General features: G+C 40.0%; 1 long non-coding RNA gene across 1 annotated transcript; it reads left to right on the forward strand.

Moving 5' to 3' along the window:
- The first annotated feature begins 23,116 nt into the window (after positions 1 to 23,116).
- LOC118499167 lies at positions 23,117 to 26,587 on the forward strand. Its single transcript, XR_004901689.1, has 2 exons — positions 23,117 to 23,421; positions 24,704 to 26,587. It is a non-coding gene; the product is annotated as an uncharacterized LOC118499167 (long non-coding RNA).

Raw genomic sequence — 26,587 nt, forward strand, 5'->3', positions numbered from 1 at the left:
TCCTGGACAGAGGGGGGAAAATGGGAAAATTGGGACAACTGTAATAGTATAAACAATAAAATATACTTAAAAATTATCCACTTTGGTGGGAAAATATCATACCTTGTTTGTTTATGATTCTATGTCTATCTCATTAAAATATTAATTCTGTGGGACTAGGACATTGTTTTATTTAGAATGATACCTGATACATGTATATGCAAAAAAAATACATATGAATGAACATAAGAAGTGTACTTAAATTGCAAATGAGAAAACACTTTTTCTTTTGATTTCAAAAATAGGAATATGTACAGTCACTAATTATGATTATGTGAGACATAGAAGAATAAAAACATTTGAAGAAAAAAAAGAAATGCTAATAATTACTGAAAAGCTGTGATTACAAGTAATATTTTTTGCTAAAATTTCTAAATTTTATGAAATGTTACATTGTTTTATTTTTAAAAAATCATGTCCCAAGTGAAAGCACATTGAACCGCAAGTCCAGAGTCCGGATTCCTCTACTGCTGTGTGATCTTGGGCAAGTCTCTGAATTTCTCTGTGCCTCTGTTCCTGTTCGGAAGTAGAATATCTTAGGACTTTCAGCTCCCAAATTCTCCTTTCTGCCAACGTTAGCCACTCATACCCTGCCCCTGTGCCATACCTATTCTTCACTCTGGGCCAGAAGGTAGAAATGTTCTAGAATGGCAGTAGGCCAATCTAAGTAGGTAGAATTGTTTTGATTACCAATAGTCTTCATGATTGTAATTTCCTTTGAGGTGACTGGTTCTGCTGTAGTTGAAGTGACTGCTCCAGTTTCTGACAGTGTAGTGTAACCTGTTCTCCTTATTTCATTTGTCCCAAGTTTCAGGAACACCTCCAGCAGCCATGAGTCTAGCTGGTGGCTGTAGAAGGAAGAAACACAGCACATTATATGGCATTAGGCTCCTGTTCTTCTGGTTTGGGTGGGGTGATGGGTTGGCCCTGGGCTGGCACTGACTTCTCTTTACTTTCATTACATATGATTTTTGCTTTCCTGGAGACACTAGAGAATAGGTAAACTAGCTTCACTGCCCACGTGATATGGCAATACTCAGAGCTAAAAGGCCAACCTCAAAAACCCCGTATGTTACATGCTTTTTTCACTTTAAATGGAGTCATTTTTAAGTGCATGTGTGATCACTCTGTGTGCCATAAGGTGAATTAGTTAGTCATGGTGGTACTTGGAGAATTCTTATCTAGTGGCAAGTTTTCTTCTCGCTATGAAATAGTGACATGGGACCCCATTGATGCTCAGTTTCAAAATCTCTAATCATAAGAAACAATTGCTTTAGTTTGTTTGTACATCTACTCATGACACACACAAGTCCCAATTTCATGATAGCAGGAAGGCACTCATTGGTGCCAACACTATGACCATTCCCCTAAAGTCTTTCGAATGAACGTACAAGTGTTACAGCCCTATGACTAGAATCATAGAGTAAGTATGTCATTCTGCTTACATAAAAATCAGGAAACAACCCCGCTTTTGAGCACAGGATGTTTCTTAAGATAATGTTGAGACATCTGTGATTAGAAGAGTCATTTTTAAGATTAAGTGAGCTTAGACATGTAAAGCAGTTCCTGGCATAGTAAGTGCTCAATAAAAGTTAGCTTTGGTTGTTTTATTTATTTGTTATTATTACATTCAATACACGTGTGGCCCCTTGGCCCTCTAGGACAGAAGAATGTTGTCAAGGACAGAGATTCCCCCAAGCCTTCAATTGTAGAAGAATTAGAATATGCAGATAAGCAAAAAGAAGACTGAATATACCTAGTCTAACCCAGGATTTTATGATGGATATGCTTCAATATTTTATAGAGAGAGAGGAAAATATTTGTAAAGGTAATCAGTAGATAAAAAAGAAATATGTCACACAACCCTTGACTTCAAGGACCTTATATTCTATTTGTGGAGATAGGACTTAGGAGAAAAGTGAAAAAAAATCCATGAGCAGAAAAATCATCCGTAAAAATAATTGTGATTTTTTTTACATAGCATTTATATCCAGCCCAAGCACTACTGTCCTATACAATGCACATTTGAAAAAAAATATACATGGAATTTTTAAAGAACTTTTGGTGTAATCCTCACCTGAGGATATGTTTATTGATTTTAGAGAGAGGGCAAGGGAGAAAGAAAGAAATGTTGATGTGATAGAGAAACATCAATTGGTTGCTTCCTGTGTGCACCCTGATTGGGGATCAAAATCACAACCTAGAGATATGCCCTGACCAGGGATTGAACCCACAAAATTCTGATGTACAGGATGGGGCTCCAACCAACTGAGCCACTTGGCCAGGGCTGTATGTGGAATTTTTATCAATCTAATAGTCTAAGAAGTCCTGTTGTAACTCGTTTTGTAGAGGCACCGATCTCAAAGGAGATTGCCTATGTGACTTTATAACTCAGCATTTGCATTCCAGACTTGAGATAAGGAGTGATTCTCCTGTTCCTGAAACCTAGAATGCCTGAGGGAGATTTTTTATGAATGTGGCATCCCAACAGCAAGACCGTACTTGACTTTTAAGGTCTACGTGACTTGGGCTGTTTTTACAGATTTTGGCAAAGGTCCAGTCCAGTCCTCTCCGTGACAGAACTAGCACAAAACGATCTTTCTACCACAGCAAAAGGTCCCAGAGACTCTAAGATGAGGAGAGGGTCCAAAAAGAAAACAAATGCTCCAAACTTCCTTTATTGTAAAGGTAGAAGGGAAGGAGTGTATCCCCACATTGCAGGAGCTCTGCTTACTGGCACTGTGGGTGTCCCTTCTGTCCCTTTCTTCTAAGGGCAGCCAACTGGACCTGGTGGTGTGTCGAAACTTTCACTGACCAGCCAGGTGTCTGATGCCAAAGGATAACTGGCTTCTGAGGAAACTTAGCCTAGCACAGCTATGAGAAATATTCCCAGCTCAGCCCTGGCTGCTTTTCCCATTCTATCAGTAGGACAATTTTGCTAGCCAAGTGGAAAGCACCTACAACCCAATCCAAACCCAAGTCTGAACCTAGTAGACTATGAGCTTTCTCTTGTCCTCAGAAATCTGAAGCTTGACTGAAGAATTCTGAAAGTTGTCAAAGTCTCAATAAGCTGACTCTATTGTTGATTTAATCAATTTCCCATGGCATCCTGAGTGTTTAATCTAGTCAAAGCTCGTCCCTTTGTGCCATCACAAGGCCCTTCACCTCCTAGAAAATAGCAAAGAAAGGAAGGAGGCAAGAGTTTCCCAGCTCATTCTCAGATCAGAAAAGGGCCCACAAGTTTAAAACTTTATTCTTGACTTCTGGTCAAGATGCAGGCATAGGCAGGCAGACATGCTTCGCCTCCTCACCCAACCATAGAAAAAATTACAACTAGATCTCAAAACAAACAACACCCACAAACATCAGAAAAGCGAGCTGTATGGAAGTTCAACAGCCAGAGATTTAAAGAAGCCACATTCATCCAGATGGGTAGGAGGGGCACAGTCATGGAGACTGGTGGAGAGGTGTGGAGATGCAGTGCAGCACAGAGAGCCGGTGGTGGCAATGGAATGGACAGTCTCACATTCATGTGTGGTGGATAAAAATCAGGAGGGATACCTTGGGAGTGAGCAATCCCAACTCAAGACCAGACCACACAGTGCAGGATTCCAGTACCAGGAATATAAGCCACAACTTCTGGCTTTGAAAACCAGTGGGGGTTGGGGGTGACAGAATAAACTGCCAGATTTTCAGGAGACTCCATTTAAAGGGCTCACATGGACTTAAAACATACACAAGCCCACCCACTCTGGGATTCACCACCAGGGCAATAGCTGGAATGGTGCTAGTCACATACGGGGAGTAAATGAAGTAACTGGAGATGGAGTGAGTCTTGGGCACACCTCCAAAAGCCAGGAAGTGACCTCGTCCCCTTTAGCAGTGAAGCTGGTTGCCCCACCCTGGTGATTACCTAAGGTTCCACCCCACACAATTTACAGGTGCCTTTCCTACAATAGGCCATGCTACTAAGACAGGGAGTCAAAGCGGCTCTACCTAATACACAGAAACAAACACAGGGAAGCTGCCAAATGGAGCAGACAAAGAAATGTGGCCCAAATGAAAGAACCGAACAAAACCCCAGAAAAAGAACTAAACAAAATGGAGATAGCCAACCTATCAGATGCAGGGTTCAACAACTGGTGATCAGGATGCTCAAAAAACTCACTGAGTATGGCAACAAAATAAGGGAAGAAATGAGGGTTACACTAAGTTAAATAAAGAAAAAACTACAGAGAACTATCAGTGTAGGGGAGGAAGCTGGGATTCAAATCAACAATTTAGAACGTAAGGAAGAAATAAACATTCAACCAGAAGAGCAAGAAGAAAAAAGAATTAAAAAAAAAAAAACAAGGATAGTATAAGGTCCCTCTGGGACATCTCTAAGCACAAAAACATCTGGATCATAGGAATGCCAGAAGGAGAAGAGGAAAAGCAAGAAATTGAAAACTCATTTGAAAAAAAAATGAAAGAAAACTTTCCTAATTTGCCAAAGAAAATAGACATACAAGACCAGGAAGCAGAGTCCAAACAAGTGGACCCAAAGAGGACAACACCAAAACACATCATTAAAATGCCAAAGGTTAATAACAAAGCAAGAGCCTGAAAAGCAGCAAGAGAAAAGCGGAGACTTACATACAAAGGAGTTCTCATAAGACAGTCAGCAGGCAAAAGGGACTGGCAAGAAGTATTCAAAGTGATGAAAAGCAAGGACCTATATCCAAGATTACTTTATCCAGCAAAGTTATCATTTAGAATGAAAAGGCAGATAAAGTGCTTTCCAGACAAAGTAAAGCTAAAGGAGTTCATTATCACCCAGCCATTATTGCATGAAATGTTCAAGGAAAATACTTAAGGAAAAGAAGAAGGTCAAAACTATGAACATTAAAGTGGCAACAAATTCACAACCATCAACAACTGAATCTAAAAGAACAAACTAAGTGAACAACCAGAACAGAATCATACATATGGAGATCACTTGGTGGGTTATCAGCTGGGAGGGGGAAGGAGGAGAATGATGTAAAAGGTGTAGAGATTAAGAAGCATAATTGGTAGGTACCAAATAGACAGGGGAGGTTAAGAATAGTATGGGAAATGGAGAAGTCAAAGAACTTACATGCATTACCCAGGGCATGAACTAAAGGGGGATGGGTGCTGGAAGGAAGGGGAATACCAGGTGGAGGGGGGCAAAGAGGGAAAATTTAGGACAACTGTAATGGCATAATGACTAAAACATATTTTAAAATTTTTATTCACATGTTTATTTCTAGGAAAAAAGTGAATTTGGATGGACCTAGACACATTAGCTTTGTTAAGGCTGGCGCTTTGCTGTCTTCCAAGACATAATGCTGTTCACTCCAAATTTCTAAACAACTATGTGCTATACCTATTTCTTAATATTTTAAGGCTTAGGTATTTCCTATTAACTTCTTACCAGGGAAACCAAGAATTTCACACCCTTATCAGGCCCCCACTTTTCCCCACCTTCATACACCTTCTGTCCCCAATTTTTCCAACAGAGATATATCATAAATACTTTGTTAGAGGAAAAAATTAGCAGATATTTTATCATGACTAATAAATTTATTCACAGCCAAGTCATATGATGTGTACTAAGGAAAAAATTGACTTTCATGTATAACCTTTAGCTTTTCCTAGAGTTAATGGTTTCCCTCTTTTTTTTTCCACTTGGCTTGTTTACTTTGAACCTCTTAGCGATTCTTTTGTCTTTAACATTTCAATTGATCCCCGTTCACAGGCCGAGACTCAAATTTTCAAAAGCAGTAACAATTCTCAACTTTCTTCCAAGTTTAGGAACCTCACATTGTACTCAGTAAGATAAAATTATCAAAAAATTTTTTTGGCTAATTAAAGAAACTCTAAGTTTTTAAAAGACATTTACTATTGATGGAATGAGAACAGACTCCTTATTGCCTTTTCTGCTTTCTTGCAAAATTCTTCTTCTTCTTCTTCTTCTTCTCCTCCTTTTTTTAGACAGGAAAATATAGCTATCTTTTATTCAACAAGACATTAAAAAGATTTACAAATTTGTAAAAGCAGTGTTGCTATTCTTATTAAAGTTTTTGTTGTGGAAAATATAGTTATTTTTATGTAAATATTTTATTCATATTAACCCATAATTGGTGTATTATTGTTATTTAAAAATATGTTATGAGTAAATGTTAAAACAATCTTTTTAGTTTTAACCCAAAAGGGCTTTTGGGATCTTTAACAAATTTTTATTTTTGTAATTGTTGTTCAAGTACAAATGTCTACACCTTCCCCCCACCACTCTCCCCTCCCCTATCCATCCCTACCTCCCACCCTTGATCCTACCCCCCTTTGACTTTGTCCATGTGTCCCTTATACATGTTCCTTGACGACCCTTCCCTTTTCCTCCCCTTATCCTCCTCCCTCCCCTCTGGTTACTGTCAGTTTGTTCCTTATTTCAATGTCTCTGGCTATATTTTGCTTGCTTGCTTGTTTTGTTGATTAGGTTCCACTTACAGGTGGCCCAACAGCATCAGGACAGTCTCTCTCATTGTATATTGCTCCCCAAAATGCAAGTGTGTGACGAGCGATGATTGAAATTTATTTCAAGCCAATAGAACTTGTAGTGTTGGGCTATTCCAGACAATATCAAGTTTCCTCAGAAAACTGAAAATGGAGCTGCCTTTTGACCCAGCAATTCCACTGCTGGGATTATACCCTAAGAATCCTGAAACACCGATTCAAAAGAACCTATGCACCCCAGTGTTCATAGAAGCACAATTTACAATAGCCAAGTGCTGGAAGCAACCTAAGTGCCCACCAATAAATGAGTGGATCAAAAAAACTATGGTGAATTTACACGATGGAATTCTATGTAGCAGAAAGAAAGAAGGAGCTCCTACCCTTCACAAAATGCTTCTACTAATTTTCCTGTACAAAAAAGTAACTTTTCACTTTTAAAAATAAAACTAGAAACTACTCAAAGCACAAAGAAAAGGGAATCAAAGGAAATTTGTGTTGCATATAGAAGGCATGCAGTGTCAGGAAAACACTGAGTGTATACTAAGCATTATTTAAAAACTCAAGAGGATACAAACACCTGACCACATGCCTCATGCTTCACAACATCAGCCCTGTCATTTCTACAAGTGAGCAGCATGCTGATGGTACTTACTGTCTGGATTATTTAAAGACAAGTTACTATTAGTAGATAATGGTTAAACAAAGGCAAGAAGCAGTGCTTCTTGGATACAGTGGGCACTTGCTTAGAAAATCTTAGACGGCTCCACCAGAGCAGCCACAAGGAACAAAGTTACAACCAGAACTGGTCAAAGGTAAGGCCAGTCCTCAAGGAGGAATTCCCCTTTTTATTTTTCACTGTGGTACAACTTTTCTGTTTGTTCTATTCAGCATTTCCTATGACATTCCAATAAAATCAGTTGGTCTGCCCATACTCATTTAGCTGTACACATTAAATATGTATTCTTATTACATGTCAATCATACCTCAATATAGGGCTTGTTATTTTAAAAAAAGTCTGACATTAAATAAGCTAGGTTGACTTTAGAGAGGTTACAAGGAACTGTATTTACTAATAGAAAAGATTGTCAAAGTGTAATAAACAATACACACTAATAAAACCCAGACTTTTTGTGGCTTGTCGCCTCCTGTGTGCTTTTCTTGGCTATCATGTTATAAAATCTGACAATAATATAAAGTGATCCCTCTTTTTAAAACAAAACCTCAAAAATAAAAAATAAAAAATGAAACAAAATCTCGAGGTCGTTGCCTTGAGCGACTGTGTCCGTAGTCCTGGAATGGCACCATCCAGGACTACGGACACAAAGCCGTCTCAGCAACTCCTCTTCCAGAGGTCCTCGACACCTGGGGGGGATGCCGATAACGTGCAGACACCCAGGTCAATTTAATTTTGGTACAAGCATGGAACATATTTATATTAAAAATTTCATCATTTATCTGAAATTCAATTTTAACTGGGTATCCTATGTTTTTATTTGCTAACTCTGGCAACCCCACACTTGAGTACTTCTAGGTAAACAATTTAGCTGGTGACAGTCTTCCGTGAAAGGTGGATGTGATTTCAGGAACAGTCTAAATTCTTTCAGGGTGAAGTCTGATGCCAAAGAAGGATAATGCCGTTTTTAGTTAAAACAGCATTGAAAAGGAAGCAGACAGGTTTTATGGTGGGCCTTGTAAATTGGCTCTCATAGTAACACTGAAGAGTTTTCCAAAGTGGTTTTTATCAATGGCAGGCTTTGAAACAGTATTTAGCCTTCCAAAATAAGCAGTGAAAAGGGTAGCCAGATTCTGAGCAGGAATCAATAAAACAGAGCCATGGACCTGTATACAGTTTCAAATGTTAGAATCAGGTTAGAGAGTAGAATTCAACTACTGAACCTTTTATATATTTGACCCTATAAATTCTGGCTTCATTTCGTCATTTGCATATAACTAGAAAGTCTTTTGCTGAACATTTCTCCAGAGAAAATCAAGTGAGTTTACTCCCTAATGTAAATTTCAGTCATTTTTATACTTTCCTGCCACTCCCAGTTAGTAGTAAACCTCAGATTGTGTGTCATATTCACTCTATTTGCCCAAATTCTTGGCAGTGTGTCTTTCCATAGTAGATATTCCATACAGTATTTGGTGCACTGTAGGCACTTTATCATTTTATTGTCATTGTTATCGTTGTTGTTATTTTCATAACAATACCATGATATTCACATGGCAGAAATTAATCCCCAATTTTTGCAGATGAGGTTACTATGGTTCAGAGAGAGGCAATGATTTGCTAAAAAAAGCATCAGACAAAAGCCCATTTGTACTGAATGGGTGCTTTTTCCTTTAGGTCAACCTGATTCTGAGAAAAGTTAGGTAAACAACAATTCGAGTTTTCTTCCCAATTTGAGTGTTAGAATGACTCGATGTTAGAAATGACTCGAAAAAATCAGTCAGATGAAAACATTTTTCTGAAATGTGGCACATGCCAAGACACATTAGTTGGTTATTGGACTCTACCCAGAAACCACAAATTCAATGATCTTTTCAAAAGTAACTGAAATATCAACCCAAATTGATGTCTACTATTGATGAGAACTGAACCTGAACTTGTGGCCCTTACAATATCACTGAGATATGATAAAACATCATGGAATTAAGTTTGCAAAGGTTTCTTAAACAGGACACAAAAACCACTAAACAAGAAAGGAAAACAATAATAGATTATGTTAAAATTGAGAACTTTGTTCATCAAAAGACATGATTAAGAAGGAAAAAGCAACCAAAACTTTAGCATGCTATAACAAATATAAGAGAGGCAGCTATGAATTCACAATAGCCTTTGAGAGCATTAATTATTGATGCTTTAGTTGGAAATTGACACCTCTCAATGTAGGAAGAAATTATAATGAAAAAGAAAAAAAGTGTGACACTGAATGAGATGAATCAACAGCGAAAAAATATTTTATAATACTATGAACAAAAGACTTCAGAGAAAATGTATTTTCATTTGTTGCACTAAAGTCTTTAATTTTTTATTGAAAAAAACGAATGAAAAAGCACTGATAAAGTTGGAGGAGATATTTGCAATCATTATATTGGGCAAATGACATAACCAGAATACATGAAAAAAGCTTCTACAAATCAGTAAGAAAAAGACACTCAATAAAACAAGTTTTCCAGAAGACTTACCAAAAAAGGCATTCAAATAGGTAATAAGCACATGAAAAAGTGCCCATCTTCATAAGTCACGAAGATATTGCAAATGAAAACATAATGTAATATACTACTTACCACCAGAATGATTAAAATGAAAAAGGTGGAAAATAGAAAGACCAGACAAAGATGTGTAGCAACCAGGATGTGCATACACCACTGGTGGGAGTATAAATTGATATAATCTCTTGGAAAATTGCTTGGTATGAAAGCTGAAGGTAAGCAGCCCCTGAGACCCAGCGATTCTACTCCTATGTGCATTCCAACTGAAATGCACTCACATGGTCACTGAAAGACGTGCAGTGGCATGTTCCTAGCAGCACTCTAAAGGGTAGCCCCAAATGGAAATTTCCTAAATGGCCATCAATAGCAGAATGGGTACATAAATTGTGATACAATCACAAAATAAATTCCTATGCAGAAATGTTAATAATTTATAGCTACAACAGCAATGTGGATGAATCTTAGAAACATAATGTTAGGCAGATAAGCCAAACACAAAAGACAGCATATGGTATCGTTCCCTTTGTATGAAATATTAAAGTAGGCAAAACTAATCAATGTCCTTAGAAGTCAGGACGGTGATCATCCCCGATGGGGAGGGGAGCAGGAATGATGACTGAAAAGGAACTCACAGCAAGACTTCTGTGTCACTGATAATATTTCTTGATCTGGGTGCTGATTACAGGGTGCACTCAGTTTATGAAAATTCATGTATGCACCAGTATAAAATATGCAGATTATAATGTACATTATAGTTTAATAAATGTTTTTTAATCACTAGGATTATAAACAGATCTAACAATCCATATTTATCAGGATTTCTCTGGGAGAGAAGTTCATGTGTGGTCAGCAGCACTATTTTCATGAGATTCTGGTTAGAATAGTATGGCAGATAGCTGAGATTCTGCCTGCCCTGCATACCTCTTGTTCTGGAAGCACAATTGCAATTTTCATTTGGATAATTATTTATGACACGACAAGGCTTTCAGATGCAATGTCCTCCCCGGACCCCACTTCCCCACTACAGGGAACATGCCAACCACTCAGAGAACTTAATCTACCTGGACACAGTTATCAGTTCAAACATTGGCACATTCCCCCTAAAGGGTCTGTCAGAGCTGAGGCTGAGGGTGCTTTGTAAACCCGTAGATTCTCAGGTATGTCAGCCAATAAGCCCCATTTTTACTTAAGCTCATTAGAGTGGGTTTCTGGGGTGTGCAGCAAAAATCTGTGACCAGTACCAATGGTAAGATCTCTGGGGAGCATGTTCAGGGAACACAACTGGGTGCCAAATCACCTTGTGAGGATGTGACTCCAGTCAGCACTGGAGCTTTGGCTAGGTGCTCTGTGCAACCATCCCTGCTCACTGCCTATAGTAATCTATTGCTGTATAACAAGTTACCACAAACTTAGTGAATTAAAACAGCCCATGATTATTACCTCTCAGTTTCTGTGGGTCAAGGATCAGGCAGGGCTTAGCTTGGTCCTCTGCTCCATGGTCTCCCACAAGGCTGCAATCAAATGTCAGCCAGGGTTGGGGGCTCCTGGGAAGGCCTCACTGGTGAATTGAATACACATTTAAATAATATCAGTTTGAAGGGCTCCAAATTACTAACCTCCCTGAGCCATATGTTTTGCCCTGATACACATTCACAACTAGTATAAGTATTTATTAAGGGTGGCCCGGAGACCAGAAGGTCAAGGAGCTTGGAAACAATGTAAATTAGATTAAATCTCTAAACCAAATTAGAAAAACACTCTGTAGTAAAATTTTTCTGTATTCTTCAAACCTTGAGAAATAAAAGGAGTATGTGAACTTTATGGAAGTTTTGCTATGATAATACTGACAGTCAAGCACTTTATTTTTTTTCCATCAAGCACTTCAAATTGCCTTTATGTTAGTCATCTGTTTAGATTCTTCTGTAAGTTCTCAGATGTACACTAGAGATGAAAGGCAAGATAAATTGGTTATGATCAGAGAGATACCCCAAATTTACAACTTGGAAAAAAGAAAATTATGTATAAACAGAATATATTACATATTAATAATTATCATATTTATAATATGATTTTTATATTTTGTATGGTATTAGTATAGTCTTTTATATAGTATATGTACCCTATGTAATATAGATAGGTAGATAAATGATACATAGTTTAAATAGATCACATTATTTTCCCTTTAGTTGATAAAATTCTATCTTTATTTCCACCTTACTTCCAGTTCAACTTTACCCACTTGAGGTTATAAGGAGAAACGGAGAAAGAAGACTTCTCTAGCTACACTTGAGTGGTTTTGAGCAAAGGCGTTTGTGCCAGTACAGCACGAGGATAAGAAAATAAAGCCTTGTTGATTTATAACCAATACAGCATGTCCAGGCAGCTTAATGCTGGCACACCGTCTCAAATGCATAGGCAATTCCAAGCTTAGGAATAGGCAATGTTTCAAAAGCTCATTTGTAAGCATTCATTAAATAGTGACTAGTTATTACCGCATGACCTCTGATAAGTGTAAAACAGTTCTGAAGCTATAGTTAGTAGCAGTTTTCTTTGTCATAGAAAAAGTGCACGTGAGTTCTGGAAGGACTGAGCCAACAGCCTGGAGACCTTGGCACTAGGTCTGCTGCAAGAGTTTTTAGAACATGCAGTCCCTGACTGTTTCGTCAGGAGCTCTGACGCCTTTTCCCTTAGACTGTCAAATAAAGAAATGACAACAGCCAACACAACAATAGTCTTCCAGTGTGAATGAATCAAAATTATACCTATTTTTTGTCAGATTGACAAATATATATTTTTTGGTGCACCACAGAATTTTAGTATTAGTTTATGTGTTCCATGAGATGAAAAAGGTTGAAAATCGCTGTTTTATGTGTTCATATTCATCAATAATGTGACTTACCTGAAGTCCCAGCATACCTGTGTGTTGAGTCCTATCTCCCTTGCATCAGTTGAAGACCTAATAAGCAAATCTGTCTATTTCCTAAGGCCATGCCCCTTCCACCGTGCCAAGCTACATTGGTTTTCTAGTCTCCAAAATATAGATGGATTTGCGATGTGTTTTGGCTTTCCTCTGTCTCTCACCCTCCTTCAATGATCAGGGGTGTGTGTTTTCAAGAAGGGGACCGAGTATGTGACCACAGAACAATGTGGACTAAATCACGCACAGAAGGACTGATCTAGAATCATGCCTAATCCAAAGCATAATATCATAGAATCTCAGTTTCTTCACTGGTAAAATGTACATAATAAAGAATCAGGTTCTATTTTTTGATGTTTGACTACTGACAACTTGGAAGCCTCACCCCTTCCTCTTTCACCTTCTGCCTCACATCTGGTAAGAAAGCCCCGGTGCTCCCTCCTTTGGTGCTGATGAAAAGTTCAAACCCAATGTGGGGGCCCTCGCCCTCGTCCCACCCCCAACCACACACACACACACACACACACCCCAAGCCAGTGTCATTTTCTTGCTGTCTCTCACGTCATTTTTTTTATCTGCTTGGGAGCCACCCTGCCCCACAGGATTACTCATCATGTGAGTAATCTTTTCAAACCCTCTTCGTGTGTGTGATCATCAGTCTTGACGTACAAACCAAGTTTCGTGGGGGGATTCTTCCTGTTTCTGAGGAGTGGTTACAACAGTGGGAATACTACTACTTTCAAGGATTATTGTAAGAATAAGGGATAATGTAATAAAGTACAGTGCTTTGCAATCGCATAGTAGGTGCTCAGAAGGCTGTGATAAAGTTGAGATGAGCTAATAATTATAGAGCAACTTGGAACAGTATCTAGCACATAGTGAGTACTTTTAAGTGCTTGAAGCCTCAGAAGAAGCCTTGATAGAGACCAACATGGCAATTTGGACATGTTTACAGTGTGTACCCTCTCTCATGCAAGTTTAATATGCATTCAGTGTAATTCCACTATAAGCATGTGGTTGCAGCTAATCTGTGATCCTTTATCAAGTGAATATCTACAGCCCTTGACTTGAAGTATCTATGAACTGCGGGGAGAGATGAGAGACCTGAGTTGCATCAAGGAGAACACCCAGGACCTATCTGGAGAATGCACTGACAGCCACAGGCAGCAGCCTGGAAGACCTCTAGGAAGAAGAGTGCTCAAGGGTAGAAACGCCATCCAGACTGTTGGCTGATGTTCGGGAGAAGTCAATGTAACCATCCCTATTTTCCCCCCAAGGGATGGTAGATGCTTCTCTGAAAGACTTCCTCCCAAAATGGTCAGCAATATTAGGACTACAATGTCTCTTATCCCCATTGACTTTGACAATGTGCCTTGTTCTTCTCTTTTATAGATTTTCTTCTAGAAAATCTCTACTAGACACATTAAATTGAAATATAGGAAGTGCATGAATGACTAGTTCTTCTAATTTGATGACTGGTATTTCTAACAAAAACTTGGGTGTGAGCAAATGTCAAAGTCATGAAAAGATTCTCTGATAAGATGTTTTGCAATGTGTGGCATGATGTATATTATAGAGGATAGTTTTGAGTGATGGCTCAGAAGCATTAAAATATATTAAATTACACAAGGAAAAAGTTACTCCTCTTCAAGTTCATTTCATTCTTCCTTATTACCCCTAGGGAAAACTCTCAGTGGCTGCTGGTCTTCCGGTAGTCCTCTAAACAGGGAGAATGCCACAAGCTTAAATACCAGGAAAGAGGTTTAGTTTGAATTGTTTTCCAAATTTTTCTTTGTTTTCATTAGATTTACTTTTATAGGTACATTCAATGTTTAGCAAGTTATACCTGTCTCCAGTTTTATGGTATGACAGAAAGTCCTTTTTCTTAAAAAAATTAATTTTAAGAAAGTAAATTGATTAAAACATAAGAAATACTAGCACAGGTAATGCCAAGGTCTTGTAAACACTACAATGGTAGTTCAGGATGACAGAACTTTGGAATCACTGACCTGATATTTATTTAAATTATGAGGCACAAACAATTCCCAGAAGCTTATGTCTAATTGGTTCATCTCAGTTCTAAATCTTGACCTGAAATAACTAAGAAGTAGAGGGAGGGGTGAAACCTGAGATGCCAATATGCTCCCTCCTCTGTCTGACTCTCTCTCCCTCCTCCATGTTCAGCTTTTCAGTATACGTGCTTCTCCTTCAATTGTTCCTCAGTGCCAGAATTTCACCAGGAGACGGGGGAGTCCTGTTTTATGGGTAATGGAAATAAGCTCAGTGTAATAATTTTAATTAAAAATTTATTTTCATCACACCCACAGAGATATTTAATCCACACTACTGAAAACATCTTTAAGTTCGAAGGACTATAATGTCAAATCAATTAGCTTTGCAGGTATATGATAGTGAGTATAACATCAGTTATTTGACAGAGAAATTATGGGATGGTCTTCGATGGAAACCAAGGTGTGTACTTTTAAATGACGTGAGCTTTAGCAAAAATTAGACAGACAGACAGACAGACCGGTGTACACATACCATGTATATACTCATATTATGCAACACGAGGGCACCCACTGTAGACAAGGTGGTGTGCTCGTTGCTGTAGGGGATGCACAGGTAAGTAAAGACAGGGCCTCGTCTGGAAGGTGCCCCAAAAGACAGCATATATAAACTTCCCAGCACATAGAGAGTGCTAAATAAATGTTAGTTCTCTTACCCCACTTTCTCCCTTCCACATTCCGTTCTTACTACAAAATGAAAGAGCCTCTTGCCCTGACTGGTGTGGCTTAGTGGATTGACCGCCCGCCTGTGAAACGAAAAGGTCGCTGGTTCAACTCCTGTCAGGGCACCTGCCTGGTCTGCGGGCCAGGTCCCCACTGCGGGTCCATGAGGGCTGCCTGATGGATGTTTCTCTCCTCTCGCACATCAGTGTTTCTCTCTCCCTTCCTTCTCCCTTCCTCTTTCTAAAAACAAATACATAAATAAACCTTTTTAAAAAAGAAATACAGATTGGTAGTTACAAAATAGTAACGGGGATATAAATTACAGCATAGGGAATATAATCAGTAACATTGTAACAGCTGTATGGTACCAGGTGGGTGCTGGAAGTAAAATATGGGTGGGGGGGACACTTAGAAAAAGAGCCTTATGAGTTCCTTTTAAGTAAAATGAAAAGGGATGCACTGCAGGAATCCTAGGATCCTTTCAATACTGAAGTCATTTAACAACATGTACAAAAGATTTAACTGAACTAAAGCCAGGATTTTCAGAGTAAATAGTTTTGTAGCCCTGTTTGTTATCCTGGCTTAAGACTGGCTGGAGGAAAGCTATTGGAAAGCAAGGCTGAGGCCACCCCTTGGGAGGCTAACCCGGCAAATGCTAGGAACTGTACGTCCCCACACCAAGCCCCATCCTGATGTCACCCCACACTGCCAGTCCTGGCAGCTATCACCATGCAGGTCTGACGCAGATGCAGGTTTGGGAAGAGCTGGCTTTGAGGAATTCCAGTACATTCCCCACATTATTCATTCTTGATGAAGTGACAGAATTTTTGCAGGCAAGCCGCAGAGCACGGTCGCACTCCCAGGAATCCTGTTCTAGATAAGGGAACTCCACAACCCAGACACAAAGATTCTTGAGAAGATATGACAGGTCGGTTTTTCTTTTTGTGTGTTTTTTTTTAGATTTTATTTATTTATTTTTAGAGAAAGGGGAAGGGAGGAAGAAAGAGAGGGGGTGAAACATTGGTATATGAGAGATACATGGATCAGTTGCTTCTCCATGCCCCCAACTGGGATCCTGCCCTAAAACCCAGGCATGTGCCCTGACTGGGAATCGAACTGGCGACCTTTCTCTTTGCAGGCCAACACTTAATCTACTGAGCCACACCAGCCAGGGCTCAGTTCACAGGCCAGCACTCAATCCACTGAGCCACACCAGTCAAAGCTAGAGTCAGTATTACTATTTTAAGAAAGTGGAAAATGGACAGTCTCTTAGTTGCCCAGAGATTAGCATAATGCCTGACATATTTAGGCATCCAGGTGTTGTTTGAATAATGAATGAAGTAAGAGTGTCACTTAGGAAATTGCTAGTCTTGGTGGCCTGCCGGGAGTCTAATAGAGTGACAATAGCTAACGCTTACATAGTTTCTATTATATGCTAGACATTGTTCTAAGAGCCTATAAAGTTATTATTTTTTTACCCTTGCAACAACCTTATGAGGTAGATATAATTGTTAATAGGAACAGTTATTTTATACCCACGGTATACAAGGGAAAATAGAGACTCATGAAAATCAATGCACTTGCCCAAGATTGCCCAGCTAGCAGTGAAGCTGAGTTCAAACTCGGGGCGTCTGGCTCTGGAGTCAGCGCTCCTAACCACTGGACATGCTGCCTGACAAGAACAATGGAAGCAGAGTCTCCACTTATACTGTGCCCTCTTGCAAAAAAATGCTTGAACATATGTATGGCCATGTGTGTTTTAGAAAATACACACCTACATCCTGGCAAGGGAGCACAGTCTGAAATTCTGGACTCTTTTCTATCTAGTTAGTGCCATAGAACTTGCAAATATACTGTTCCTTTCAACTGAATAAGGAAGAAAAATCTCACAGCTCAAACTAAACAATAGCTTGTAAAAACACACCCTCACATACCTACCCGCAATAAAAAATTTATGAACCAGACTTTGGTTTGAGATCTTACTATGAAGAATAATGATGTATTTAACTTACAGAAGACTCCAGACTGTCTCCCTGAGTATAATCATGAACTCTATACAGGACAGAGTTGATGCGGAGCCAAACAGAAAGAAGTTCAGTTCATTACCATTTTTTGAAGCTCCCAGTTGCTTCAAAAGTGAAAATATGCAAACATATGGTTTCTTGGTGTGTAGGTTTTCTTAAATATTTACACAAGTTCATAATTTAACTAGGTAATTTGTAAACAAAGCATAATAATATGGAGAAAATATTGTGCTATTTAAAGGTAATTACAGTATTTATAAAGTTCTTTTTTCTTTTTTTATTATTTTTTTTTACATTTTGCATTTTTATTTTTACATTTTACAATTGCCAAAATGACACATTCTTACACTAGGAATCTGTAAAACATAAAGAAGCATTAAAGGGAGAAGTGCACTCAAATTATGGAGACCCCCACTGTTATATACATAATATATATACATTATGAAAAGGATATAATGCACTTCTAGAAGTATTTTTCACTTGGTAAAATATTATGTATGTTTTCCCATGTCACTATTTTAATACCTGTAGGTTATTCCATCCTATGGATGTATTAAAAATTCATTTCTTTTTTTATTGTTGTTCAAGTACAGTTTTTTGCCTTTTCCCCCCACCCCTCCGCACCACCCCAGTCCTCCCCACCTCCCTCCCCTGTTTCCACCCCACCCTTGTCGTTGTCCATGTGTCCTTTATAGTTGTTCCTGCAAACCCTTCACCCTTTCCCCCTCTGATCACTGTCAGCCTGTTCTCAATTTCAATGTCTTAGGCTATGCTTTGCTTGCTTGTTCATTTTGTTGATTAGGTTCCTGTAAATGGTGAGATCATATGGTATTTGTCTTTCACTGCCTGGTTTATGTAGTTCAAAATATACTACAGAAGATGGCACTTGGTAATGGGACACAAGTTTAAAGTTGCAGGTAAATGTAGTCTTTGTTAGTGTGGGTAAAGTCTCATTTGGAGATGAAATTTTGAGACCCTCTTGAAAATCACACCCTGAGCCAAATGACCTTCTTAGTACTGTAAGGTAGACCCTAGTGGAAGCTATGCGTGTCCTTCTTTCCTCTTCTTGTCCCCTCCCTTCCCCTCCCCTCCCTTCCTCTTTTCCACTTATTTCACATTTCAGACGATATATCATTATATGTCCACCTGATTGAAGAATCTAAAAGTCTGAAAGTGATTACAATGAAGTCTCTCCCACCTGTGCCCCCATCATGCAGACAGTCCCCCCTTCCCTCAATTAATGACCATCTCCTTGAACAGTGTTCCGGAGACTGTTTTTCTGTATGCACAAATAAACACCAGTACACATCTCCTGTCCTCATAGTCAAAGTCACAACATACTATAGATACCCCTTTGCACTTTGGTTTCTTCATGCAGTAATGTGTTTTTGAGATTCTTCCAAACCAGTATATGAGAGCTACCTCAATATTTGCATAGTTTTCCATTGTATGCTTGTTGAAAAATATATTTGGGCGGTGCCCTGTAGATGAATGTGTAGGTTTCAGCCCATTATTTTATTTCATACAATATTATAATGCCAAACATGCCCATTTATCATTTTATTGCTAAAGGAAAGCTTACAGAAAAAAATAGTGAGACCTCAATTCAAACAATTATCTTCAATGATATATAAAAAACACATTCCTACTGAAGTTTTGTAACTGAGTACCTACCTGGAATGGCCTCATGCTTCTCTCCTCCCTTTCTGTTACCCAGCTACTCCCAGGTTTCGTGTCTACTGTCATCTACTTTTAAATTTTGCTTTGGGCACTGGAAAATGTGACACAACCAGACGCTTGTAAAGCACTTGCAGAAGCAGAGTGCCTACCTGACCAAACGCTGGCTGCAGGTGCAAGGAGCCCAGGTGAGGCCAGTGGAAGAACCACCCCACTGAATGCAGCCCAAATTGCCGACTCATTCATCTGCTTCCTAACTGTGTCAGTTTTCTTGCTGGATTCCTTCCACTGTTCACTTTAAATACTGGTGTTTCACAGAGTTTGTTCTTCTAATACTGCAGTTTCTCTTTAGAAAAACACAACTACTTTCATATCTCAACTATTACCCATATGCTTACAGCTCTAAATTTGTATCTTTAGTCCCTATTTCTTTCCTGAGCACCACACAGCCAGCCATCTAAAAGGCACCCCAAACCCAACACGTTTAAGTACAAAATTACCACCTTGTGTCACAACCTCCTCCCTCCTGCATTCCTTTCTCAGTTATTGGCTTCATTTGAAGCCCAAGAGATGAAACTAGTCATTCAAACAGACATAAAATACTTTATTCTATATCCTAATAGCTGTTAAATCCACCCCTCTACTTTCTGTCTCTATATTTTTACCTTTGTTTAGTTTCTGATCATCTTCCACCTGACTACCTTTTAAATGGCCTCCAACTCCAGAACAGGTGTCATAAACTGAAACACCTACAGGTTCCAGGAAAGTGACTTAATTAAATAAAACTGATCAGGTGTTGATATTCTGATGTGGTGACAAGCTGGACAACATGTGCTTTTATCAAGCATTTCCAGATCTTTAAAGTAGGTGCAGAACACGGGCTGCCAGAGTTAGCAGATTAAAATTCAAGACCCCCATGCAATATTTGGGACATATTTACACCAAAAATTATTCGTTGCTTAGCCAAAATTCAAACAGAACTGTGGGTCCTGTGTTTTCTCTAACAACCCTGCCCAGACACTATTTCCAAGATAAGGGGAAGGAAGAAAGAGGTGACCGGAAACACACAACAGTCAATGAAGCTGAAAAGCTAGGCGGTAGTGTCAGGAAGGCTTCTGGTTGATCTCGGGAGGCAGAAATGTCAAAGCAGGGAGGGTACCAGTAACCGTGTTAGAAGTTTGTGTAGTGGATACCAATTGGATTGCCCATCTACTGTGGGTTGAAATGTGTCCTCCAAAAAGGTATGTTCAAATCCTAAGGGCTGGTACCTGTAAACATGCCCTTATTTGTAAATAGGGTCTTTGCAGCTGTATCCAATTGAACATGAGTTCATACAGAGTCCACTAACTGGTATCCTTATAATAAGGAAGAAATTTGAACACAGAGGCACAGAGAGAAGAGTGCCATGTAAAGGCACAGGTAGAGATTGGAGTGACACAGCACATGCCAAAAACACCAAGGATTGCTGGCACCCCATATAAGCTAGAAGAGGTAAGGAAGGATTCTTCCTTCGAGACTTCAGACAGAGCATGGGCCTTGATTGTGGACTTCTAGCCTCCAGAACTGTGTGAGAAGTTCCGTTGTTTTTAGCCACTCAGTTGGTGGCAATTTGTTATAGCACCACTAGGAAGCTAACCTCTAGGAAACTATGGCCTAACCCTCTTCCTTCGCAACCCACATGGATAGAGGGGATGCTTTCAGCATTAATTCTGGTATGTGATTGGTCTGAGGCAGGAGTAACAGGAATGAAACCAGTTACTGTGGTTGAACCAGCATCTCTTCTCCTGGTTTGCTATTATGAGATGTTGGCCCTTCTCCAGATAACTGGACCTCAACTATGTAAACTTGGGAACCTATATGTCTGTCCTATTCCAAAGTCTGGAGATGCAAAGTCCGTCCACCTGCAGAGATGTGACCAGCTATGATCATAAATGAGTTCATAATTCCATTTTATCCTTGTGGCCCAGCACACATCTTTGCCCTTGGGTTTCCAAGATGGCCATCTGCCCTTATAATAAATGTGCACCTTCCCCTTAAACTAGCTTGAGTTGGTTTCCCTTAAGATCTCTCTCTTACCTCCTACCAGAAGACCCATCCAGCACAGTGTATAAGTGCCTCTGTGGAGAATGGAAAAGAGTCCATCTAGGCAGGTGTACTCATTTTCTAGGGCTGTGGTAATCAGGTATCACAAACTGGGTAAGGCTAGAAGTCACAAACTAGGTAAGTCCCAAATCAAGGTGTTGGCAGGGATGGTTCCTTTTGATAGCTCAGGGAAGGATTTGTTCCAGGGCACTCTCCTTGGCTTGCAAATGGCCATTTTGATGTGTGTTTGTTGTTCTCTCTGTATGCATGTCTGTCTCCAAATTTCCAAACTTTTTATAAAGACATCAGTCATATTGGACTAGAGGTCACCCTAATAACCTCATTTATGCTTGATCACTTCTGTAAAGACCCTCTCTCCAAATAATGTCACATTCTGATGTACTGGGGGTTAGGACTCTGACATATTCAATGTATATATTTTAAAGAGGCACAATTCAACCCATAAGAGCAGGAGTCCCATGTAAGACTAGAAGTCCTGTGAGATTTACAAAAACATACTAAGGTCAAACAAGGGGCAGGTTATTTTTGACAATGGCTCCACTTTGTTTTCAAAGTACAGTTGGGATTTAAGGTCAAAGAAAACTGTACCAACTCTAACATCACCAAAGACTTAAGCACAGAAACTTGGCTTAATCCTCTTTGCCTCTCACACCACTCACTGCAACTGCGGTGCTCTTAAAACACCCTCCTCAGACTTCAGAGGTTACACTGCCAAACTCACAAGGCTTCACGTTGTTTTGGTTCCCATCTTTGATTTTAAAACTTTTACATCTAAAGAGAGTTATCAATGAAGGGCAGGCCAGCATGCTGTTCGGGCAGGAGTTTGCAAGTTATTGGGGTGGCCAAAAAGTTCAAAGGCCAAAAGTTTATTTTACTTTTTCCTGTAAAATAAAAGACACATTTTTCATTTTTACCAATAACTCCATTGATTTGGATATTTTGAATATGTCAGCTATCTCCTGCATGGTATAATGTTGATTGTTCTCAATTAATGTCTCAGTTTGATCACCAACAATTTGAACTGGTCTACCTGGTCATTAGCATCATCATCCAGCAAGAACTCTCCAGCACTAAACTTCACAAACCACTTTTGACACCTTTGATCTGTCACAGCAGCTCCTCCATATACTGCACAAATCTTTTTGCATGTTTTAGTTATGTTTTTACTTTTGTTGAAATAATAAAGCATAATAAGCTGAAAATGTTGCCTATTTTCTTCCATCTTCAATATTAAAATGGCTACACAAAAATTCGTCCATTTTGATAAGTTTTTTAAATGCACGCTGATATGACAGCTGTTGCAAAACAATCTAACAAAATTATTTTGAATGAAGTTAAAGACAACTAAGCACTACTACAGCCACCTTACGGAAAAAAAAACCAAATGAACTTTTTGACCAACCCAATACTTTCAGGGTCACAGGTAGATGGGAAGGTCCTAGTCTAAATCTAATTTCCAGGAGTTGAAATCAACTTGAAACTTCACTTTTTTATATACTGATTTTAAATTTTCTCTGAAGATAGGTACATTTCTAAGAAATTTCTGTGACTCAAGAAATGCCATATTTATAGAGAGACAGCTGAATGGAGTATCTTATAAATGTCTTCAAAGGGTTTCTAAATATTTTGATAGGTTCTCTAAGATTTTGTGTCTGCTCCTCAAATTTTAGCTGCAGAAACCTACTTAGACAAAACTCATGCTCACCCAGCGGACCAAAGACTGCAGTGTAAACCAGAATGTCATCTCTTATCCATGCAGGGGTGTCCAACCCATGGCCTATGGGCTGCATGCCACCCAAGATGACTATGAATGCAGCCCAACATGTAAATTTACCTCTTTTTTTGCTTATCAGTTTTCCTTAGTGTCTGTGTACTTAATGTATCTTCTTCCAGTGTGGCCCAGAGACGCCAAAAGGTTGGACATCCCTGAACCACTTAGGGAAGACTGTATTCATGGGTGCCATTTAGGAAAAGCCCCTTTGCACGAAGCCGGTGGATCCAAGTAGCAGCAGGTGTGAACCGTGATGGACACTGGGGTACACCCTTCATCTCCCCTGCAGGACTGAAGCACACATTCCCTCAGCTGGAGAGGCTGCAATGGCTAACAGTCCCACCATCCTCAGCAGAAGAGCATGTCTTCACCCAAGTCCATGCCCTCATCTCAGAGGCAACCTGCATGCTTCACCTGGTTGATGCTGTGGTGAAAGCCTTGGTCCCTTGCTCTAATTCAGGGCAACTCTTCAGAGCCGTCCCTGCTCCAGAAGTCCCTGTAGGACTAACCTAGGCCTTTGCTATGGCAGCCTTGTAGCCTGACTTCTCCCTCTGCCACACACTGCTTCATTTATTACTCTAGAGGTATTAATCCTGAGAGCCCTCCAACAAATTTCCTGCACATAAAACTCCATCTCAGAGTCTGCTTCCCAGGGAATCTGGGAAAACCCATCACAAATGGAGGTTCTGGTACTGTCATTTTGACCAAACATAAAAGGGGCAATAAATATAATAATCATGACTGCTACTATTCATTTGGCAAGGCCTGGTCAAGATCCTAGGGGTGAAAAAATAATTATAATCCTTCTCCTTCCTTCAAGGAGCCTACCAGTAGATACTGTAACATAAAAACACAGTCACAGGGTAGAGATATCATGTGGAAGCTCAAGATGGGGTCAAGGAAGATTTCCTAGAGATGATGCCTTAATAGGGCTTTTGAGGAATTAGTAAGTTTGCCAATGAAAGATAGATGGAAGCATGAGCAATGGGGTCAGGTCGGTCATAATTATTGCTTAATTCACTAAAATGTGGACTTTACCAGAAATACTTTTATGCCACCAAGTTCAGCTCCATCAGTAAACCAGTCACAATGATAAATGGAAGTAGTGAGCAGGTGGGTGGAGTAGCAGCACAGTATTCTCAGTGCTTAGGTCTTAAACCTTTAGAAATTAAGAAGAGAAGCGAGAGTGAAGAGGGAGGGCAGTAGTATCACCCTCCAATGTGTGGCTTTGCTGTGTTCTTTACTTGGACGCTGTCCTGAGATCTTCCTTCCAGCCATCTGTCGGTCCATTCCACATCTGTCGGTCCATTCCACATCTTTATCAAGGGGGCCATCAGGGAATCCTTTCCTCTGGACACATTCTTCCCTCTTTGTCCCAAGGTCTTGTCAGGTCTTCTTGCCCCTCTGTCCTACCTCAAGGCCTCCTTTATCCTTTCTAGCATATGACTCAGGTAACTGGGGAATTTGGGCCACCCAGTCTCCCCTTGGGAGAGAAAGGGCTTCAGGCCCTGTACTTGGGGGAAAGGGGTGGAGGAAATGGCTCCCTCGTTCCCCACCTGTGAGAGAAACATTCAGGAGTCAAACCAGTCTCCTTCTCACATTGGCCTCTTCTCACAGTGTAACTCAGATGTTCTGGTATGCGAATGTTCTAAATTTTTCCTTCTCAGCACGCGCAGGCTTGCTCCCTCTCTCTCTCTCTCTCCTCCCCCAGGAAGAGCCATCCTGACACATGAAATAAGAGATGGAGATGCCCCAACAAAGAAGTGATGAGCCTGGGCTGAGACCCTGGTGTGGACTGCGAAGCCGTTGATTTTTCACACGACTGCTGGGAGGAGTGAGGGCAGGACAGAAAACCAACATCGGGAATTCTCCGCGTGCCGGTCCAGGGTTGTGCATTTTACACGGCTCACATCACCTAATTCTTCCAACAACTCTACAAAGAAGGTCTAACTATAAACTTAAGAGTGATCCTTCTAAAACAATTCCACCAAAACGCCCTCAGCATGGAGAGGAGGGCCAGCTCCCAGCCTTGTGTGATCCTGGGAAGTAGCTGTGAACAGATGCTACAAACAAGAAACATGTATGCGGCCTCACGTTTCTTCTATAATTTCATTAAGGAATTTAGGCTTCGATTCCATATAATGTTTAATATTTGTTTGAATTTTAAAAAGTGATGTTCTTTCCCCTTACATTCTCAGGTGAAATTGACATTCCAGAAAAAGAGCCCTCGTTTACGCTGTGGCTTCCTTCACCTTGCCTCTGATGCATCGCTGAGTAGACATCTTAGAGTCACCAGCAGTAAGCTTATGAAGGAACATATGTCAGCAAGTGGCAGGATGTAGTTGCATGGGAAGAGAAACTTCACCTGTCTTGTTTACTATAGTATCCCCGGCATACAGAAGAATGCCTGAACACTGCAAGAGCTCAAACGATACTCATGGAACGATAACAAGAGGCACTCCCGGGAGTGTAGGCTTTTTGTAAATAGCTGGATCACTCTCTTAATTGCTGTCTCTGTTTGAAAAATTGATAAACAATCTGTGCAACTACATACTGTGCAAATAGTGTCTGTACTGTTGTGGAAAGATAAGTCAGGATAAGTTTCAACTAGTCTTATTGCCCAAATTAGGGACTTAGCCCCTCTCTTGTCAAGACTTAATTTTGATTCTTGTTTTCTTTTAGTGAGAAGGATATTGAGGACACAAGAAATAGCAGATGGATCAATAGACCCTGCTCCTCCTTGGCTCCCTGTGACATGCTTCACTAGGCAATACACAGACATTAGCTGCACGGCTTCCGTCTCTCAGCTGGGGTGAGAGTCCGCAACTATCCACACAAGGGCCTTGTTGCCTGTTTGAATCAACCCAGTTATTTTTTTTTCTAAGAAGATGGATCAGAGAGGGCTACTCGAGGTATTTTTCCCCCTTTTATTATCTCCTCTAGGGCAGAAGTTATGGGCCTATAACAGTACCTGTTATGATCTGAATGTCTGTGTTCCCTCCTAAAATTCACGCGGTGAATGCCTAAACCCCAGGGTGATGTTATTAGGAGTTGGGCTTTTAGAAGTAATTAGCTTTGGGTGAGGTCATGAGAGTGGAGGCCCCACGATGGGGTGAATGGCCACAAAGAAGAGGGAGAGAACAGAGCTCTCTCTCCACCGTGTAAGGACACAGCTGGAAGGCAGCCATCTGCAAACCAGGAGCAGAGTTCTCACCAGGAATAAAGTCTGTTGGCACCCTGATCTTGGACTTTCATTCTTCCAGAACTGTGAGAAAATAAGTGTCTGTTGTTTAAGCTACCCAGTCGATGGTATTTTGTTATAACAGCCCAAACGAAGACAACATCAGACCACAAATCTCTTTTTGCCTTGTTTTGAACCAAAGGGATATTTCCTCCTATTTTCTATACAACTGCTAAAAGAAGACAAGCATGATTTCTAAACAAAGGGACTTCAAGAAGGGGATTTGTGGATGTTACTTGTTTTCTTTTGTTGTAGCAGCAAAGCATTCTTTCTTTGGGAAAGGGGCACCAAAATTGTGGTAAAACTTAATAACAAGAGACAATTGTCACAGTGTGTTCATCTCAACTGCTTCCC

The sequence above is a fragment of the Phyllostomus discolor genome, chromosome 2, assembly GCF_004126475.2.
Source record: "Phyllostomus discolor isolate MPI-MPIP mPhyDis1 chromosome 2, mPhyDis1.pri.v3, whole genome shotgun sequence".
Lineage (NCBI taxonomy): Eukaryota > Metazoa > Chordata > Mammalia > Chiroptera > Phyllostomidae > Phyllostomus > Phyllostomus discolor.